Below are 20,684 nucleotides of genomic sequence, written 5' to 3'. Positions count from 1 at the left end.
ATTATATCCCCATTATTTTCTAGATTTATATGGCACAGTGCTTTTCAGTATACAATGAAACTCTTATTTGATTGCTCAAAGCGCTTTGTGTTACACAGTAGCACATACAAATAAAATCAGTACGTAAATAAATAGTTTATTTGGATAAATAATTTATTTGTAGTTTTACCTGCTTACAAGGGAATGACAAAAAACCTGGGGTCTTTAGTCCACAGTTAGTCCATTGTAAGCCACTTCAACAGAGGTGTGCTATGATGCAGATGGCATCATATAAGCCACCTTTGACATCCCTGATGTAAAAGTTTAGAGCTGAGACGAATTCTGCGTACCACAAGGTGCCATGCAGTTTAACATCTACATGAAATCCCTGGGAACGATCATCTGGAAGCATGGGGGCGGGGTGCTCTCAATATGCTGATGACATCCAAATATATTTCTCTATGCCTTCGACAATAGCGTCAGCTAAGTATAGTGTGCCTCCTCTGAATGAATGCATGGAACTGGTAATGGGTTGGATGAGGAAAAACAAACAAACTGAAGGCCCCAACCTGGGTTTGGAGGTGTGTCAAACAGTTCTGGATGGGGTTACACTCCCCCTGAAAGACTGTGTTTGCAGCTTGGGGGTGCACCTGCATCCATCGCTCCAAATGACAGTCCAGATAGATGCGACGGTCAGGAGTGACTACTATCAGCTTCGGCTGATATGCCAGCTGTGTCCCCTCCTAGAGCTGGAAGTCCTAAAGATGGTAGTGCATGTGCTGGTAACTTCGAGGTTCGACTTCTGCAATGCGCTGTACATAGGGCTACCTTTGTGCCTAGTCCGGAAACTTCAACTAGTTCAAAATATGGCAGCCAGGTTGGTCACCAGTACACCTGGGGTGACCATATTACACCAATTTTAAAATCACTTCACTGGCTGCCAATTAGTTTCTGGGAAAAGTATAAAGTGTTGGTTATTACCTTTAAAGCCCTACATTGTTTGGGTCCAGGCTACCTGTGGGATCGCCTTCTCCCGTACAATCTGTCCTGCACACTCAGGCCCTTTGGGAAGAATTTGCTTCAGTCAGCAAAAACTAGGCTTACAACCATGACCCAGAGGACCTTCTCTTCTGCTGCTCCCAGACTGTGGAATGGCCTGCTGGGAGAGATTCGCCAACTCAACAGTCTTTCTGAATTTAAAAAAGCTATAAAGACAGATCTCTTCTGGCAGGCCTACCCAATCGTATTTTAAAATGACTTAAAAGCTTTTGAGATTTTAATAACGTATTGGTTTTATGCTTTTAATCGGTTGTATGTATTTTATATTTTTGTATTCAGTGCTGTTCTCCACCTTGATTCAGAGGGAGAGGCAGGTAAGAAAATAATAATAATAGTAATAGTAATAATAATAATAATAATAATATGTTACCGTTTGCTTGCCTCAAAAGCCATCAATAATGTGATCAAAATGTACATCTTCTAGATTAGGTGATGTGTTATACTAGAGCTGGGGAATCATTTTTAGCCTTACCTTGGCTCTGCTTCCTACTTCTCTTCCACATTTGCAACGAGCTGAAATTACACAGGCGAGAGAGTGACAACATGGCTTGTACAATTCAATGGGACGGCACCCTCTAGTTGGCATTTTATAGCAAAACTTTGCCTACACGTGGCAGCAAATTCTGACAAATACCGATATATCTCAGAGGAGTTGGATTTTCTGACTTTATTTTTTTATCGCTAAAACCAAGAAATAGAGTGGGAGACATGCAGAATGCTGCCAGCATCGTGAAAGTGACCTGTGGACTATGAATGGCCAGGCACAAGCATGCTATAAAACACTCGTTTAAAGATGTTCAAGGTCAAACTCGCTCTTTCTCTCTCATGTGTACATGAATGTGTACATTCATACACATCACCCGAGAACACACATACCTATTCTACACCCTATACATCCTTTCATTCACATACAACATCCATTTACACCTAACACACATCCTTTCATTTACACTCATTCATTTCACATATAAGACCCACAGGTCCTCCTCCAGGTGGCTACTCCAAGGGAGGCTCAGAAGACAGCATTAAAGGAGAGGGCCTTCTGTGTGGTAGCTCCCCAATTGTGGAATGATCTCCCTAATGAGGCCTGCCTGGCACCGACATTGTTATCTTTTTGATGCCAGGTCAAGACTTTTATAAACCGCCTAGAGAACTTTGGCTATGGAGTGGTATAGAAATGTAATAAATCTTAATTCATTTCACATGGAACATCAGTGCACTCTCTCACACATATACACTGAGAGGTCTGAATTGAGGGGGGGAAGGCCAGCACCCCCAGAGATGTAGGGGCTGGACTCAGTGTGCACAGTCCCATCACTGTATCCACTTTAAGCATACACATGGCCAACCAGTGTGGTATAGTGGTTTGAATGTTAGACTAGGAATAGGAGTCCTGGGTTCTAGTCCCCACTTGGCCATGGAAACCCACTGGGTGACTTTCGGTCAGTCACAGACTCTCAGCCCAACCTACCTCACGGGGTTGTTGTTGTTGTGAAGATAAATGGTAAGGTGGTAGAGGAGGATTATGTATGTTTCTTTATGTTTCTTAAGAAGGAAAAAGGTAGGATGTCAATGTAATACATAAATGAAATAAGATGGGTTTTTTTTAAAAAAAAATGTATTCAGGTAACAGCACAATAAATGTTACCCTAAAATTATACATGACACAAGTGTGTGTGTTGCCAGAAACTGTGCATATGAAAAATAGGTGGCTTTAGACATATGTACACATCTAAAACCATCCTTCTGTTTAAAAAGCAAGAATATTGACCATTCATGTCAGGCAGTCTGTCTGCTTTTCCTTCCCTTCCCTCTGCTCTAATTATTTGCCTACCCCTAACTAATGTAGCACATTTGTATTGCTGACGGAGAGTCAGATGAATTATTTGTGAACTGGGAGAGGAAGACTGGCAGAGAATTTATTCACAAAGGCTCTTTTCTCCCCTGTCTAGCGGCTACCTCCTGTTTTATTTCCACTCAAGTCTGGATAACAGATGTGCACAGATGACTGCAAAGGGACTCCTAAACAGATATATGGGGTTCCACTTTACAAAATTATCCTTCTTCCCTCCAAGAAAATCAGTGCTTTTGTTCTGTGTAGGGCTACTCCTCAACACAAAGAGACAGTCCACTTCCAGACAGAAGGAAAACCTTGTGTCCAGCTTCATCTCCAAAGGTCATGTTTGTGTCCAGACATTATGGGGAGGATGCAGATTGCTTTCATTTCTTTCATGACAGTTTTCCACTGCAGATCTTCCTTTTTCCATCCTTTTCCATAGCTGGCTTCACCATAATTTCCTGGCAAAGCTTTTCTCCATTATGGGAGGACTGTTCAGTTGTGATCACACTGTCTGGAAGGACACATGAAGCTCTGCTTCAGCTGCCTTCTCCTTATGATTTGGGACTGTTGCAGTGCAAGCAGAATATGATAGCACCTGTCTACCCAAAATATCCCAAACCCTAAAAATAATAATTTCATAGGAATGATAAGCAGGCAAGTGACTGGATGGGATATTTTTCACCTCAGCTACTATGCACCTGGGCTTAGTTATTAAAAATAACACAAACTTTTAATTCAAGAACACCTGCTGGGCAGCCTTCCCCAACTTGTTGTCTTCAAGATGTTTTGGACTTCAACTCGTATCAGCCTCTGCCAGCTTTGACAATGGTTGGGAATGCTGGGACTTGTAAACCAAAACACCTAGAGGGGAAAAGTTCTAGTTGGAGAAGGCTCACCACATAGAGGAAAATCACGTTTGCTTACAATCGCTTCTCCGCCTGTGCGTTTGTCCCTAATTACTTCTTTTGAAAGAGGAAGTAAACGACTTGCACATGGCCAATTCAGTGGGCTGCTTTGATCGCGCTGCTTCTCCTGCACACAGCAGGAGATAGCGGCAACTTCTGTCTTTAAAAATAAGTCTGACTTACTGGGGTGAGTTTTTTGTCACGTGAAGGAGGCCAGAAGAGATGGGAGGCAGATATCTTTGTGAGAGGGACCCATGAAAATCCGTGAGTGCCCAGTAACAAATGTGCAATAAAATGCTTGTCTGATGGATGTCTTCTGGTACAGGCTGTGATAATTATATTCAAATTTAACAGTTTCACACCAGTATTACTAAGTCCCATCGCGTAAACTGTGAATAAGTCTCATTAAGTCACATTGACTAAAAGCATGTCCAATTAAGTTAAAGGTAAAGTATAGGATTGCAACTTGAATTACTCTTGTCCAGATCCTCATCAACACCTCAAATTTCTCTGCTGCTTGATACTCCTAGCAGAAATGAATAACAGCAGTAATACTTCATTGACAGTATGACTTACACACACACACCCCAAAAGAGAAGGGTCATATTTAAAATAACACTCCGTTTCTAAATTGTGATCTCACTAAATGTACCCCTAGGGGGAGCTGTAACTTCAACATTCACTGGGCTTCAATTGGAAATTCAACCCTCTCCCCCATCGTTTTGGGGAGGTGGATTCCAAAATTCCCCTTTTGAACTTGAGCGAACGGTGATCAGGAAGGTTGACCAAAAGAGTTTGCCCCCACCTTGCAGTTGTGAAGGAAAGCAGATTTTCCTGCTAACGTTTCTTTGGAAAATGTTAGTCGTATTCATTGCATAATACAGATCACTGAAGTGTTTGATGTGCCGCCAATTTTTGCAGGCAATGGAGGGTACCTAAGAAACTTCAGAGCTTCAGGTGAAACTAAGAGAAGTTCCAATAGGTTGTGATTGGTCCAAATCATTATATTGTTTCATTACTTTTAATTTAAGGCAAAAACATAATTGGGGGGGGCAGGGGGAGAGAATCCTTGCATGATTTCAGACTTGCGTCTCCCCAGTCTCTATGGCAGGCTCTTTTCCATCAGGATTTCACACTTGACATCATAATTTGAGGGGCTTGACTCCACTGGTTAAAATAATATAATGTGGATTTTTATGAAATTTGGCAGCTATGGCAATCATACGAGCCTAATATAAAACATGTGTCCTGAGATTTGTAGAGCTTAAATTCAAAATTGAATTGCACGCTTGTGTTCCAGAGGCCATTCTGTATTATGCCATATAGAGGGCCTTTCTCACAGCAGATTCTGTCTCCTCTTATCAAAAGAAACACGGTCTTCAGAGATGGAGTCAGATGGAGATGTGAATGTTATGAAACATGGCAATGATCAGCCCCAGCTACTGATCACCTGCAGAAATCTGGACACTGATGCTGGTATCCAGTTTGCCGCTCCTTCACCAAATACAGAATTTAGCCCTTGATTATATATTTTTTAGCATTGGTGATTATTGAAACAGTCTTGAGTCCTCATCTCTCCTTAATATTGATTTATTTAGTAATTATTTGTGATACTTATACATCACATGTAAATATTAAAATCATTTTTAAATACAATATTAAAACACAACATTAGAAACAATTCCAATTACAATAAAAGCAATAAAAGGAGCAGTGAGATGCAGCAGCATGATTCATTCAGGTACAACCTGGAGAAAACCTGGGCAATCGTGTGCATTGTCCGGAGACATTTTTGAAAGATGGCACATTTTCTGCCTCCCAACTGCACAGGGTAGAGTTTTCCTGAGGGTGGGCACCACCACCACCACCAAGAAGGCCTGCCACGGAGGTATTGCATGGCAGCATTCCATTAATTTCAGAATGACCAGCAAGGCCTCGTCTCATCTGACAATCCTAAAGGCTGGCTGGGTGTATATATAAGGGAAGGTGGTCTGCTAGATATCCTGGTTCCAAATTGTTTAGGGCTTTATAGGATACATAAACTTGTAGGAGGTTTGGTAGCTAATAGGCAGTCAGTGCAGTTGTTTTAACATAGATGTTATGTGAGAATAGCTGGGTATCCTAGTGAGCCCCCTAGATGCTGCATTCTGCTGTAGCTTCTGAACCATCTACAAGGGCAGCCCTACATAAAGTGCATTGCAGTGGTCTAATAGTGAGGTTACCAATGCATGGATCACTGTGGCTAGGCTACCCTTACCCAGGAACAGGCATAATTGGCATACCAACCAAAATTAGTAATGGCTGCTGTGAGCCATCAAGGTCAGCTGGGCTTTCAGTGACAAAGATGGATCCAGGAGCACCCCCAAACTACATACTTACTCCTTCAGAGGCAGTGAAGACTCATCTAGAACAGGCAAACAAACTAATTCCAGGACCTGGGAACTGTCAAACCGCAGGGTCTCTGTCTTATTGGGATTAAGCTTCAGTTTATTAGCCCCCATCCAAGCCATAACTGCATCCAGCTGAGTGTGTGCACTGCCTCTCCTGATTCAGGTGTCACAGTGAAATAGAGCTGGGTGTTGTCAGCATACTGGTGGCACCTTGCCCCCGACCGCCTGCTAACCACTCCCAATGGCTTCGTATAGATATTAATTAACATTGGGAGAAGATGGTGTCCTGTGGCACTCCATGGTTCAGCTGCCATGGGGCTGAGGCACAGTCACCCAATGCTGTTCTCTGGAATGAACCCATAAAGTACAAGTTGAATCACTGTAGAACAGTACCTCTAACTCCCAACTCACAGAGGCGGTCCAGGAGAATGCCATGCACACAGGGCCGGCACCAGACTATATTGCACCCTAGGCAGGTGCATTCTGAAGCCTCTGCCCCACGCCACACCCGCCCGCTCGCCCACCCGCTTGCTTGCTCACCGCCCGCTCACTCTGCTCGCTTGATTGGTCGCTCACCGCCCGCCCGCTCACCGCCCGCCCACTCGCTCACCGCCCACCCACTCGTTCACTCGCTCACTGCCCGCCCACTCACTCACTCACCCGCTCACCGCCCACTCCTGGCTTTGAAGCCAGGAAGCTGGGGTTGGGGGAGCGGGAAGGAGGCTTCGAAGTGGCGCGCTCGGAAGTGGCTTCCTGGTGCGCCATACTGAAGCCTCCGCCTCCAACCCCAGCATCCTGGTTTCGAGCTTCGAAGCCAGGATGCTGGGGTTGGGGGACGGCCGGGGCGACAGCTTTGGAACAGTGCGCCCGGAAGCCGCTCTAGGAGAGCAGCTTCCGGGTGTGCTGTTTGGTGCCCTCGTTTGCTTGGCGTGCTAGGCCGCCGCCTGAGTTGCCTCTATAGCAGTGCCGGCTCTGCATGCACAACGGTATCAAAAGCCACTGAGAGATCAAAAGGAAACAGGGTCACACTCCCCCTTGTCCGTCTTCCAAAAAAGGTCATCTATCAGAGCAACCAAGGCTGATTCTGGGCCTGAATTCAGACTGAACTGGATTCAGATAATCAGTTCCATTCAAAAGCACCTGCACCTGAGGCACCATCTCTCTCTCTCTCAAGCACCTAAATCAGGAATGGGGGGTTGTGACCGGATGATAGCACAGATCTTTGAATCCAAGGAGGGTTTTTTCAGGACTTTTTACACAAACATATGATGAACTTCAGCTAAGCCCCAGGTGGAGTTCTGGAAGTTCTAGCTATATCAGCTCTCAGTTGGAACTTGAAAGCTGTTGGCAACAACACCTTACCTCAGCTTCCAGTGCCTTGCATCTTTTGTTCCCCTTGACCCTTCCTTGTTTTTGGACCTCCATGCTACTGACCCCTAGACTCCTGCTGATACTGCTTTTGGGCTGTGTTTTCATTTGACTGATCTCCTGGATTTTGACCTTGGTTGTGCCTCAGAATTCGTTTCTGGAAACCACCTACTTGGGAAAACCCAAAGGCAGGACAACAAAAAGGCAACAGTTCTGAACAGTTTCCAGAAGTGAGGTCTGAGGCACAGCCAAGGTTACATTCCAGGAGTCCAGTCAAGTGAAAACACAGCCCCAAAGCAGGCAGGAGTCCAGGAGTTAGTAGCATGGGAGTTCAAAAATGAGACATAGCCAAGGAAACAAAGGTACAAGGCACTGGAAGCTGAGGCAACATGTTTCCAACAGTTCTCAAGTTCCAACTGAGAGCTGATATAGTTAAAACTTCCAGAACACCACATGGGGTTCAGCTGATGTTTCTCACAGGCATGCACAAAAGGCATCCTCCTGAGGAGTCCAGGTGCTGTGGCTCTTGAGGTGTGACTTTTGCCTCCAGATGGTGTCCTGTGCTTCTATCTTCTGGTGCCAGCAAGTTCTAGGGATAGGTGGATGCTCAGCATCCTTCTCAGATTCAATAGGGGATGTATGGTCCTCAGGGCCATCATGCAGAGGGTTCCTCACTGCCCACTAGTAATGGAGGTCCTGGTCTAGCTTCCCTGGGTTGCTAGCAGTGCCATTGTCAGGAGGATGCATGGGGTCATTGGATTCCACAATCACAGAATCATCATCATCATCATCATCATCATCAGCAGCAGCAGCAGCAGCATCCAATGAGTCATCCTGGCTTGGCTAATTCATATTCCTAAACTCAGCATCTATACCAGAGGACTGGAAGACGGCCAATGTAAGACCCATTTTTAAAAAGGGATCCAGGGGGTATCTGGGAAATTACAGGCCAGTTAGCTTGACATCTGTTCCAGGTAAATTGGTTGAAAGCATTATTAAAGACAAAATTAGTAACCATGTAGAACGGCATGTCCTGCTGAAGAAGAATCAACATAGCTTCCACAAAGGCAAGTCCTGTCTCACTAATTTTCTAGAATTCTTTGAGAGTGTCAACATTTGTCACTCAATGTCAATCAAAGGCTTTTGATAAAGTCCCTCACCAAAGATTCCTAAACAAACTTCGCAGTTATGGAATAAGAGGAGAGGTCCTCTTATAGATCAGTAACTGGTTAAAGAACAGAAAGCAGAGAATAGGAATAAATGGTAAATTTTCCAATGAAGGAAGTAAATAGTGGGGTCCAACAGGGGGCAGTATTGGGAACGACTCTTTTCAACTTGTTCTTGAATGATCTGCAATTAGGAGTGAGCAATTAGGAGTGCACCAGTTGCCAGGGAACATGGGTGGGAGGGTGCTGTTGCACCCTGTCCTGCTTTGTTGGTCCATGGTCAACAGCTGGTTGACCACTGTGTGAATAGAGTGGTGGACTAGATGGACCCTCGGTCTGATCCAGCATGGCACTTAAGTTTTTATGACAGCCAGGAGCCTGACATATAGACATACAGCAGAACGAGGTGGGAATGAGGTGGTAAAGTCTGCATGCTTTATTCTATATTTTGATTCTTTTTCTCTTTTTATTGCTTACTGCCCCAGAAACTTCCTTGATATAAAGTGGTCTATAATTTTGGTAAATAAAATAAAATTTAAATTAAAAAGTAAGTCTGGTTGTAGTAGAACAAATTGTACCACTTTGGACTGCAGCTGAGAATATGATAAATGAATGATTCCCCCATGTTTTGTTTTGTGTTTAAATACTCTGCAGGTAAAAACCTAACATATCAGGAAGAAAGTTAAAATTCAGTCTGATGTGCTAAGGTATGTGTTTCATTTTTACTTGCGGGAAGTTTAGAAAAACCAAAGTATCCTCAGCATTACCTCAGAGCATATAAACATGTCATTACTTACCTGTAGTCTGAAGTGGTATAGAGCATACTTCCACCTCAGGATTACACTACCTCATTGCTCTGCATGTCAGCCAAAATGCTCCATCACACCTGAACGTTTGCCCTTGTATTATCCCCCTCCGTTTACTTAGAGTTTGAAAGCCTTAGATTTCATTCATCTTTACACCTCTCCTTGGAATCGCTGTTTCCCCCCACCCTGCAGAACTCATTTGTACCTCCCCTTACAATCTATTGGTTGTTCGAAGGGACACCTTGCTCTGGCATGCCCCCTCCCTTTCATCAGCAATGCCGCCCGCACTCAGAACATCGGATTGAGTACAATGGGATAAAATACATGAAGAGGGTCGAGCGCGTTACTGAAAAAACTGTTCCTTCCCCGCACTTGGAAACCTCGCAAAGTGGGGTGGGGGGAGGCGAGATCAGGACAGGACATGAACGGCATCATCTGAGTCCTTTGTATGCAACACACCATGACAGTGGGCTGTAACGCTGGTGTGATTGAGCTCTGAGGTCTCCTCTACACATTTGGGACTAGTTGAGATATGAGCAATGCTGATCTCAGTTCAATGGTAGAAAGCAAATAAGAAATTTGCTTTCTAGTGGTTAGAGTATTAGACTTCAGGTCTGTCTAAATGCTTTGAAAGCCCTGTGGTGGCTGCATGGTGGCGCTACAAAGCAGCAGCCATCACAGGGCTTTCCCATGAAACTGTGAATTAGAAAAGTCAGGGACTTACCCTGACGTTTTCACTGGAGTGAGGTCAGTACAGTGCCTCCACCAACTAACCTTGTGCTGGTGTCATGGCAGAGGCCTTCCCAGGCAGATGGCAACCCCTGATTGGTCGCCATCCACCTAGGAAAGGGGTGGGCCTGGCCGACAGAAAGCCCGCGCCCTCCCTCTGTGTTGGGATTAGCCACCGCCACCCTGCAGCAGAGAAAGTGTGGGGTTTCCTTAACCATGGCAGCAACGCAGCACCATCAAGGCAGGGCCATGGACTGGGGGAAACTGTGTTTGAATCTTCACTCAGGCCCTGAAGTTATAAAATCAATCAACAGAGTATACAAGGCAGGACTTACTTTCTAGTATGCTGAGAGTCACTGGATTCTATGCAGTGTGTGTGTGATATAACATTTCTGTGCCAAAATAAATTGTCATTCCACCCCCCCAAAACTCAGTCAACAAGAAAGAGGAAGTCTTTCTGTCATGTTTTGACAGCAGTTGAGGTTGAAGGATATATGCTTCCTCTGTCTTTGCTTTGGTAATTATAGAAGCAATGCCTTGTGTTTAAATTCAGAAGGCTTCTGGGGAACATAAAGATGAACACCTGCTTTACTTTTAGTCTAGCCTTGCCAACTTTTCTACTTGCAGCTTGAAGAACAGACATTGACACAGGGTGGGCAACGTGTAGGCCAAAACATCTGGAGGTCCTACAGGTCCCATCATCCTTAGCCAGGACAACCAATTGTGAGGTGACAGAGGATTGGTAGGTCAAAACATCTGGAGGGCTACAGGTTGCATTAATATGTGAGAATGTACAGCTGTGAAGGATTGATTTTATTGTGTTTATTTATTTATTTATTGCATTTGTATACCGCCCCATAGCCAAAGTTCTCTGGGCGGTTTACATAGTATTAATGCACTTAAAAACAATATACAAAAATTTAAAACCACAAAAACATACAATATATACATACATCTAAAACCACTATAACAACTTGAAAAACTATGAGCCTAAAAAACAGACCCAGGCTCATTTCATATTGCTAAATGCCTGGGAGAAGAGAAAAGTCTTGACCTGGTGCCGAAAAGACAACAATGTTGGCGCCAGGTGGGCCTGTCAGGGAGATTGTTCCACGGTTGGGGGGCCACCACAGAGAAGGCCATCCTCCAAGCTTCCCTCAGAGTAGACACCCGAAGGAGGACCTTAGATGTTGAACGTAGTATTTGAATAGGTTCATGTTGGGAAAGGCGTTCCGTCAGGTATTGTGATCCCAAGCTGTAAGAACATAAGAAAAGCCATGCTAGATCAGACTAAGGGTCCATCTGGTCCAGCATTCTGTTCACACAGTGGCCAACCAGCTATTGACCAGGAACCCACAAGCCGGAAACGGGTGCAATAGCAACTGGTTTACTACCTCTGGTGCTGGAGGCAGCACATAGCCATCAGAACTAGTAGCCATTGATAGTAGCCTTTTTGCCATTGTAGCCATTGATAGTAGCCTTTTTCTCCAGGAATTAATCTACCTCCCTTTTAAATCCATCCAAACTGGTGGTGGTAATCACTACAACTTGTGGTAGTGAATTCCTAACTGCTGTTCAGTCACAAGGAGGCCAGGCAAGACTTTTTTTCTGGTCAGTTGGCAACTCTCCTTTGGCCTGATCCCATTATTCCCTTTGAAGAGCTTTTTGTGTAATTCTAGGGTGGCCACTTATGCATCATCAAAAAAGAGGACAAAAGCCACTGTTTTGCATCATATTTGCTTGTGCTGTTATATGTATAGCTGCAATTTGGCAAATAATTATTATAATTTTAATAGATGTAAAATACATCTCACCATAGTGGGGAAGACCATGACCAGGTGACCTGTGTACCTGCACAGTTTGTTGTCAAGGTGCTAATTCTTGATGGGTAACTTCAAGGCTTCTGTTCTCCCTTCCTACTAGACTTAGATGGGAGAGCCCTTCAAGAGAAGGACACCAGGACTGTGCTTGGACAGCCTTTCCAACAGAGAACTCTCCTCTTTAAAGCGGAATGCCTGGCCTCCCTTTGTCATTCCCACCCACCATCTCCAATTAGAGGACAAACAGGACCTGTGAAGTATCTGACACAGCCAAGCAGTGATCAAGGAAGGGGCCAAGGTGTGGTGTCCAGGTTGTGATACTGCACCTGTGCAAAATTCTCCATAAGCTTACACAGATAACATCAACCAGCAGGGTAGAAGAAGGTACCCCTTAAAGCTTCTTCAGACAAGCTTCTCCATCGTACGCTCGCGACTGGCCACTCACGGTTCTTCGCAGGAGATTTTGACGATGCAGCATTCCTCCCACGTGTCTCCCACTCCTTCTGCTCTTTTCTACCCTCATAAGATATGGGGTGGTGGGTTTTTTTTTGGCCATAACAAAACTTGCCGCCATTTCCTGCTGTGTGTAGGAGAAGCTGCACGATAGAACGGTCTACTGAATCGGCTATGTGGTGGTTGCTTGCTTCCTCTTTCTTCCTTGTGTGAAGAAAGGGGAAGCTGTGAGTCCCTATTGTGGAACAGAAGCAGGAGGCAAACTGACGGCAGGGAAACGCGATCCCCCCCCCTCCACCGTCTGATGATCCTCTAAGACGTTGCACAAGCTCATCTCTGCAGCATGCATAACTCATGAGCTGAGCTGTCCCTCTGTTCTTATTCACCAAGCACTAGCGCTGACCCGTAAGAGGACAAAGGCCCTTTTTGCTCATTGCTTGGCATAGGAATAGGAGGGGGAGTGCAGCAGGCTCCCCTGCCCAGGCTGATATAGCAACATGAGCTGAAGGGAAAGGGCAATATGTACTAAAGATTTGCTGGCCACCACTGTGGCATACAGGCCACTGGAGGAAAATCAAGAGGAGTGCAATGAACCTAGGAGGATCCATTTGAAGTGAAAACAATGAAGATTCCCCTGTTATTAAACTTCAGAAAGTCAGGAGGGAGCCTTTGGAGGGGTTTTCTTTTGCCATTCATGGCTTGAGAGGACGCCATGAATTGGCATGGTGCGCTTAGCCAGCAAACAAATCAACAGAAATGTGGAATGGAAGTCTATTGTTTAAAATCTCAGCTCAGCCTTGGACTTGCTGGGTGGTCTTTAGGCAAGCAATACTTTCCCAGACTTTGGAATGTGAGACTGATAATACAAGTTTATACTGTAGGGTTGTTTTGCTATAAAGTTTGGCAGTGATTTGGGAAGACCTTTTTCCATATGAGTGGAATCCCCTTCCCCTGGTTTGCCTGGCCTTCATGCTGCAGGCCTTTCTCCATGCGCTGCTAGTTTGTTGGGCTTTTGATTTGATTGCCTTGCTATCTTTTATTAACCTACAAGTTTTTTTGGTTTCGGTTTTTTTTTTTTTTTTTTTGCTGTAGCTGCTGTTCCATTTTATGATGGCATTTTAATTGTTAATTATAGTTTTATCTGCTAGCTGCTTTGGGGGGGTTTGATCTTCAGGCACAAAGACCGCATATGCAATTTTAAACAAACAAGTAACATCAAGACTTACACATGAACTTTAGCTGTGTTCGAGGGTAGTTCCAAAATAAGAAAAGAATGAACAAGGTGTCTGTGTTAAAATGGATGAGTGACAGTTCTCCGCTAGTGCTTCTTATCGGTATTGAAGTGCACCAATAACTTTGGGGGAACATTATGTATCCTGTATACCACTTTTCTAGTGTTATTTCCTGCTTTTTATTACACGTTATCCAAAACACCACAACAGATATCATTGAGGTTCTCTACAGTAAGCAAAACTCCCACATCCTTACCCTGGCTTTCTTCTTCCAGAATCTTTTCAGGTTTATGATGGGCCTCTTTACATGGCGAACATGTGATTTGAAATTGAAAATTTCCCTTCTTGGACAATGCTTTATATGTTCAATGGAACAGCACCTTCTAATGGCTGAATTACAGCACAACTATTATTTCAGCTTATCTATGACCTTTTTAAAAGCAGGATAAAGGGAGAAAAACATGAGAGATGTTCAGGAGGATGACAACATCATGTAAAGGACCCACAAACTTCCACAAGTGGTCAATCACAAGCGTGCAATAAATCACTCCTGTAGAGAAGCTCATTGTGTGCACTACAAATTATAAATGCACAAGAGGGATATAGTGTCACCATGATTTATTTATTTATTTATTTATTTCGCTTATATACCACCCCCATAGCCAGGGCTCTCTGGGCAGTTTACAGAAATTCTAAAAAATTAAGATAAAACGAGTATACAAAATTTAAAATTCTAAAACACAGAACATACATACATAAAGCATTAAAAGCCATTAAAAACTAAACCTGTGGGTAATTAAGATGTGCCACTATATGCCTGGGCAAAGAGGAGATTGTATTGTTACGATATGAAGTGTACATCTGGCCCAGGTGATTGTGTTAAAATAGATGAATGACAGTGTTAACAAGGAACAGCAAAACACTGGATTTGTGGCTGTATACAAAATTGCCTGTTAGTGCTGGTTTATTGGTTCATCTTGTAGCACAGCAGAGTTCTGGATAGTTTTTTCAGTTTCGCCCAAAGTGATGACCCTCAACAAACAGACGTTCTGAACTGTGGTAGATGTGATTTGGACACATTTACCACATTTATTTTCAGAGCAGAGAATATGTGTTAAAACCACTTCCAGCACACATTAAGGGCGTAGTCAGACGGATTTTTGTGTGTGTTTCCTTACCGTCGTTATGGCCTTCTGCTGTTGCCCCACAATAGCAACGATCTCTTTACACAGGGAGAGAGAGAGGAAGTAAACAATGACCACGTGGCTCATTTAGTGGGTGTTTTTTATTGCGCTGCTTTTCCTGCACACAGCAGGAAATGGTGGCAAGTTTAGTTTTAAAAAAATAAGTCGGATTTTGCGGGTCTTTTTTTGCAACAGAAAACCAAGTGGAAGGAGTGGGATGTGCATTGGAGGCAGATGGCTTTGTCTAAAGGATGCGTGAAAAACTGTGAATGGATAGTAAAGAGTGTGCGATAAAATGTAGGTTGGACCCCACCCTCAGTTAAGTGGTAATTGCATAAATTCTATTGCTCATGCAATTGGACCCAATGTTTACATAAGGCAGCGGTAGGAAACCTGTGGCCCTTCAGATGTTGCTGGACTTCAACTCCCACCATCCCTGGCCATCGGTCATGCAGCTGGGGCTGATGGGAATTGGAGTCTAACAAAATTTGGAGGGCCACAGCTTCCTCCTGCTGCCATAAGAAAACAACAAAATAGCAATTGGTCATAGATACGGTGGGTCCAGTGTGCTTCATAACAAGACTGTGGAGTTCGAACTGAGGGGAAAGAAGAGCAGTGGGATGAAGCTGGTGTATCCTTTACTGGGTGTGTTGATATTTCCAGCATACTTTGCTTGATCAACAAAAAGAAGCATCATTCCAAACACGGTCATGAGTCAAAGGCCGACAAGGGGGACTCGTGTTGGCTTGACATGATTTTCTGACACATTTCGAGTCAGCAATACTGCAATCAATTTTAAAAGTTATATTTTTGTTAAGCTATAAAAAGTCTGGTAATTTGTTTTCTCAGCTGGTAGAAATCTTTTAAAAACCATTATTTCATAGTCTCTAACTCTTCTCCACCTTATTAGATTCTTGCACAACGGACTGTGGTGAACATTCAGTGGAGATGGTAGAATATGAGTAATGCCAAGTGGATTGCTGGGTGTGGACGGCTGGGGAGAGGGCAGCGAGGCCAAGTCATCATGACAATATTTTCTGCTGAAACAGCTGAGAAATGCTATTTGCCCCCAGCAGCCTTTTGAAAACAAAACACTTCCCAGCATTTGGAATATTCTTTAAAAAATAATTCTGTCTTTCTTTTTGTACTTCTATCAGCCCAGTACTGTGCATCTTTACTCAGAAGTAAGTCCTAGAATGTTCACTGTGGCTTTCTTTCAGATAAAAGTGCATAAGGTTGTAGCTTAGGGTTGCTTCCACCCAGCCATTCTGTCTGCACTCACCATTTTTGTTAACTGTCTTTTACAGAGCATCCAGACACCATAGTTACCAATCTATTGCATACCAGTATTGTCCTTCCATCTTTTTTCCCCAGACATGATTTGGGGCTTTTTTTTTTCTTTTAAAATGCATTGGTAGTTACAGTCTGTCCAAAGTACTATTGAAGCTTTTCAGAGCTACTGTGTTTTTAATTAGAAGCTTCTTTCTTGCAGTTTCTGCTTTCTGTTCAGTATGGCTAATGAACTGCCCTTTGATTAGTCAGCTCCTTTTCCCATAGGTGAGTTGGCTTTTACTAGCTTACTTATGTCATTTAAAATTTGTAAAATGGTGATATTTCTAGTCAGAAAAGTAAAGACAAATTAATAAATGAAAGCTTGAATTATAGCCTCCCTACCAGAGGAAAAGACATGGACAAACTAAAGGACAGCTAAGGGAATTCATTGGCCATGCTGAACAGAAAGTTTTTTTTAAAAAAAATTGTACACCACTCCAAATTTTTTAATGGAGAGAGGTATATAAATATTGTAAATCAATCAGAAGGAACCACAAGGGGGAAACTTCTAATTAAAGTTGCAAGGGACCTTTGCTGTACAGGACATATTTCTGAGTAAACATTATATAAGATTCTTAGCCATGAGGATGGCAATTGCTAGAACCATCATTTTAATTCCACTTCCATCTGATTGCTCAAAAGCAGTGCTTCAACAGCCTTAAGTGCCCTAGCCCGAAAGTAATCCAAATCTTGTATCTTGTTCAATGACTCAGAACACAGTATTTGCCATCAGTGATGTGTCTCTTCTTCTTTCATTCGGTAATGATATTTCTGACCCATTGTAATAATAATAATTTTTAAAAATGAAGCCCACTTCTAAATAGAGCCAAGCCAAACTGCTGCACCTCTCTGTAATGTTGGTTATACCCACACACAAACACACACCAGTAACATAATCACATTTCCTGGGACTCAGCAATTTAATTAGTTATTTCAAGCATGCATGAGGTTTCAGGGCCAATATTTTAGGCATTTTCTTTGTGCTATTCTGCAAAATCGTTGATTTGTTCTTGATTTTGTTCCACATGAAGCATACTTACTGTTATAATTCTCCTACAAAATACAACCCATGCCATTTTATAGATTGAAATACAAACCAGTGACATTTTAAATGTGCACCATTTGAAGATAAATAGCTTCAAACTTAATTTAGATTAGATAGAAGATAGACAGATGCATGCCTAAGAGCACCAAAAATAAAAATACTGTGGTATCAAACTAGATTATATATGATCTCTGTCAATTAGATAAGTTGATGAGAACATGCTGAAAGATAAAGTGGTCTTTTTGCATATTGAACATAATTATTTATAGGGAAAATGAAACCTAGTTTGAAACTTTATCAACTGAAGCAAGTCGTATAGCTTCCAAAAGAAATGTAAGTATCTGTAAGCGAGCCTACATATTCACCACATGCTAAGTCTTTTCCTGGATTGTACTACTGAAGTCTGCAAGTTGGGGAGGGTGCATGTTTGAATACCTCCCCTGGGTGTGCGGGTGGGAGACTTTACTCATAGAAAAAAAATCAGCACATCAATACATTATCCGGATATGCCATGATGAAGAAGGAAACCATTAGTTTCTGAAGGTCTTGTTTACATACGCACTGTACTGAATAGATTTACTCAAATAGTAAATCTAGGGTAGCTAGTCCTCTATCTTAGTGGCTTCCAGAGGACCATCCTCATCAACAACGAGCAACTTGTGGTCCTCCAGAAGCTGTTGGATTGCAACTCCCATTAACCCTCACAATTAGCTTTGTTGGCTAGGGCCGATGGGAGTTGAAGTCCAACAAGTTACTGCTCTATTGGAAGGCCTGTGCAGTCAAAGGCCAGCTTAAAGATAGAGAAACCATATGAAGCGAAAACAGCAGGGAGATTCAAGTTACCCATCAAGAGATAGCCCCTGGGCAGCCGACTGAAGGTCACCCGGCCACAGCCTCCCTCACTAGGGTGAGAGATATTGTATTTCAACTTAAATGACAGATAGATAGATAGATAGATAGATAGATAGATAGATAGATAGATTTCTTACTCACCTCTCCCTCCGGATAGAGGTGGGGAACAACATTAAATATGATACAATACATAAAACTAGTTTAAAAAGCATATAAAACCAATACAATATAAAAAATAACAATCACAGCATCTTAAAATCCTTAGGTTTAAAATTCATCTGGGTAGGCCTGCTGGAAGAGATTAGTCTTTATGGCTGTCTCAGAGAGAGTATTAAGTTCATGAATCTCCTCCAGCAGGCCATTCCAAAGTCTGGGGGCAGCAGAAGATAAGGTCCTCTGGGTAACAGTTGTCAGCCTAGTTTTGACTGACTGGAGTAAGTTCTCCCCAGAGGACCTGAGGGTGTGGGGTGGATTGTATGGGGGAAGGCGATCCCACAGGTAACCTGGACCCAAACCATGTAGGGCTTTAAAGGTAATAACCAACACTTTGTACTTCGCCTGGAAACTAATTGGCAGCCAGTGGAGTGATTTTAGCGTTGGTGTACAAAGACATAGACCAGAATGTGTATGACTACATAGGCCAGAATCCAACAGGGTGCTCCTCCCACCAATTCTTTCCCACCCCACCCATTCACTTGCACAAGTGGTGGGTCCCGCTGATTATATTGCACAAGTGGGACTCAGGACTTACGCAAGGGAGATTTTAGAGCTTCCATGGGGACCCCCCGAAAGAAGTGGAAAAGGTTGTTTCTGGAAGGGAACATGCCGGTGGAGTTCCCTTATGCAAGATCTCCCAATCAGCCTTCTTCCAGAAGCTTGTATTTCTACTCATTTCAGGTTGTCCTGAAAGTGCTAAATCGCTGTTGTGCAAGCGGTGGGAGCACTTACGTAACACAATCTGCTGGGCGGAAGAGAAGTAGCAGAGTTTTAAGTGCCCCATTGGATTCTTCCCTTATAAAACTGCATATGCAGTTTCATGCAAATCTGTCATCTCTATTGCCCTGTTTGTTGGTCATGCATGTCCACTTTTTTGGGCAATGTGTAAATGGCTCCCTGCATCAGAGACAGCTGGTCACAGCAGCACTGGTGGCGGTTCTCACTTTCTGGCAGCAAAAGTGAGAGAAATGTCATGCTTCTAAATGTTGGTATTCTCCAGTTCTAGGTCAGGTATGGGGTATGAACTGAAGAATAGGGCCCCAAAATATAAAATGGATCTCCCCTTTTTAAATTGAAAGCAACTGAAAATAAATGTTCCAATTCTATCATTCAACAAGTAGCCCTTTCCCTGGAAAGATTCTGTGCAAAATGTTTATATGATCAATGTCTTCATCGCCATAAACCTGGTACAGCAATTCTCAAAAACTAGGATGATTGTAAACACTCCGTGGATTTTCCCAAAAATTAATGCTGAACTTTCTGGTCTGCAATGTTCTGGAATGTCCATTCCAATAGAGAGAATCTATTGGAATGGCTATCCAATGTAAGGTGACCATATAAAAAGGAGGACAGGGCTCGTGTATCTTTAACAGTTGTACAGAAAAGGGAATTTGTAAGCATGCAGCACCTGGTGAAATTTCCCCTTCATCACAACTGTTAAAACTGCAGGAGCTCTGCCCTCTTTTGGTCATGTTAGGCAGAGCTCCTGCAGCTTGAACTGTTGTGATGAAGAGGGAATTTCACCAGGTGCTGCATACTTACAAATGACACCTGTCGAAATACCCATTTCAATACAACTGTTAAAGATACAGGAGCCCTGTCCTCTTTTCCATATGGTCAGCCTAATACAATGTAATCACTGGTACAATCATGCTCTGGGGCCTGGCAGATGTGGGGAGGAAGTGTCTGCATTACTGAGTCATTCCTGCCCCACTGCATCATCTGTGATTTTCAAGATATTTGTTTTGTTTATTTTTTAAATGTAACCCCCACATTTTTGTCTCCTCTCAATTCAGTTTAGGTAATAAAGCAATAAAAACATAATTGCAACCACTTAAAAGACATTTAAGCTTTTATTTAAAAATACAGCCAGGAACACATGAATCTAAATTGGTGCAAGATGAAACATGAGTAATTGGTTCCTAGATGTCAAAAGCATGGCAGAAGAGGAAAGACTATTTTTTTAAAAAATTGCCACTAGAACTAGTCTGTCAGGCAGGCCCATCGCAGAACATTTTGCTGCCAGAGGGAGAACAAGAAATGGTGTCCTATAGCCTTCCTCTCAAAGATAAAGACCTGGTTCACACGATCGCAGCAGGGTTAACACGCCACCATGGTTTGTTAAACCCCGCTGCGCATGCCAGTCACATGCTGGCCAGATTTCCCTAATTACTCTTGGTTGCTGTACTTACAACCTTCAATACTCCATGAGCTGTTGAGTTATTTGAGGATGGCTGCCACCACCCGACAAGCCATGTTGCATGAGTTCAGACAACATGGCAAGGAGCACCAGCAAGAGTAGTGAGGG

Source organism: Elgaria multicarinata, chromosome 6 (genome assembly GCF_023053635.1).
Source record: "Elgaria multicarinata webbii isolate HBS135686 ecotype San Diego chromosome 6, rElgMul1.1.pri, whole genome shotgun sequence".
NCBI lineage: Eukaryota > Metazoa > Chordata > Lepidosauria > Squamata > Anguidae > Elgaria > Elgaria multicarinata.
The sequence above is the reverse complement of the archived record's forward strand: the minus strand, read 5'-3'. Positions refer to the sequence as shown.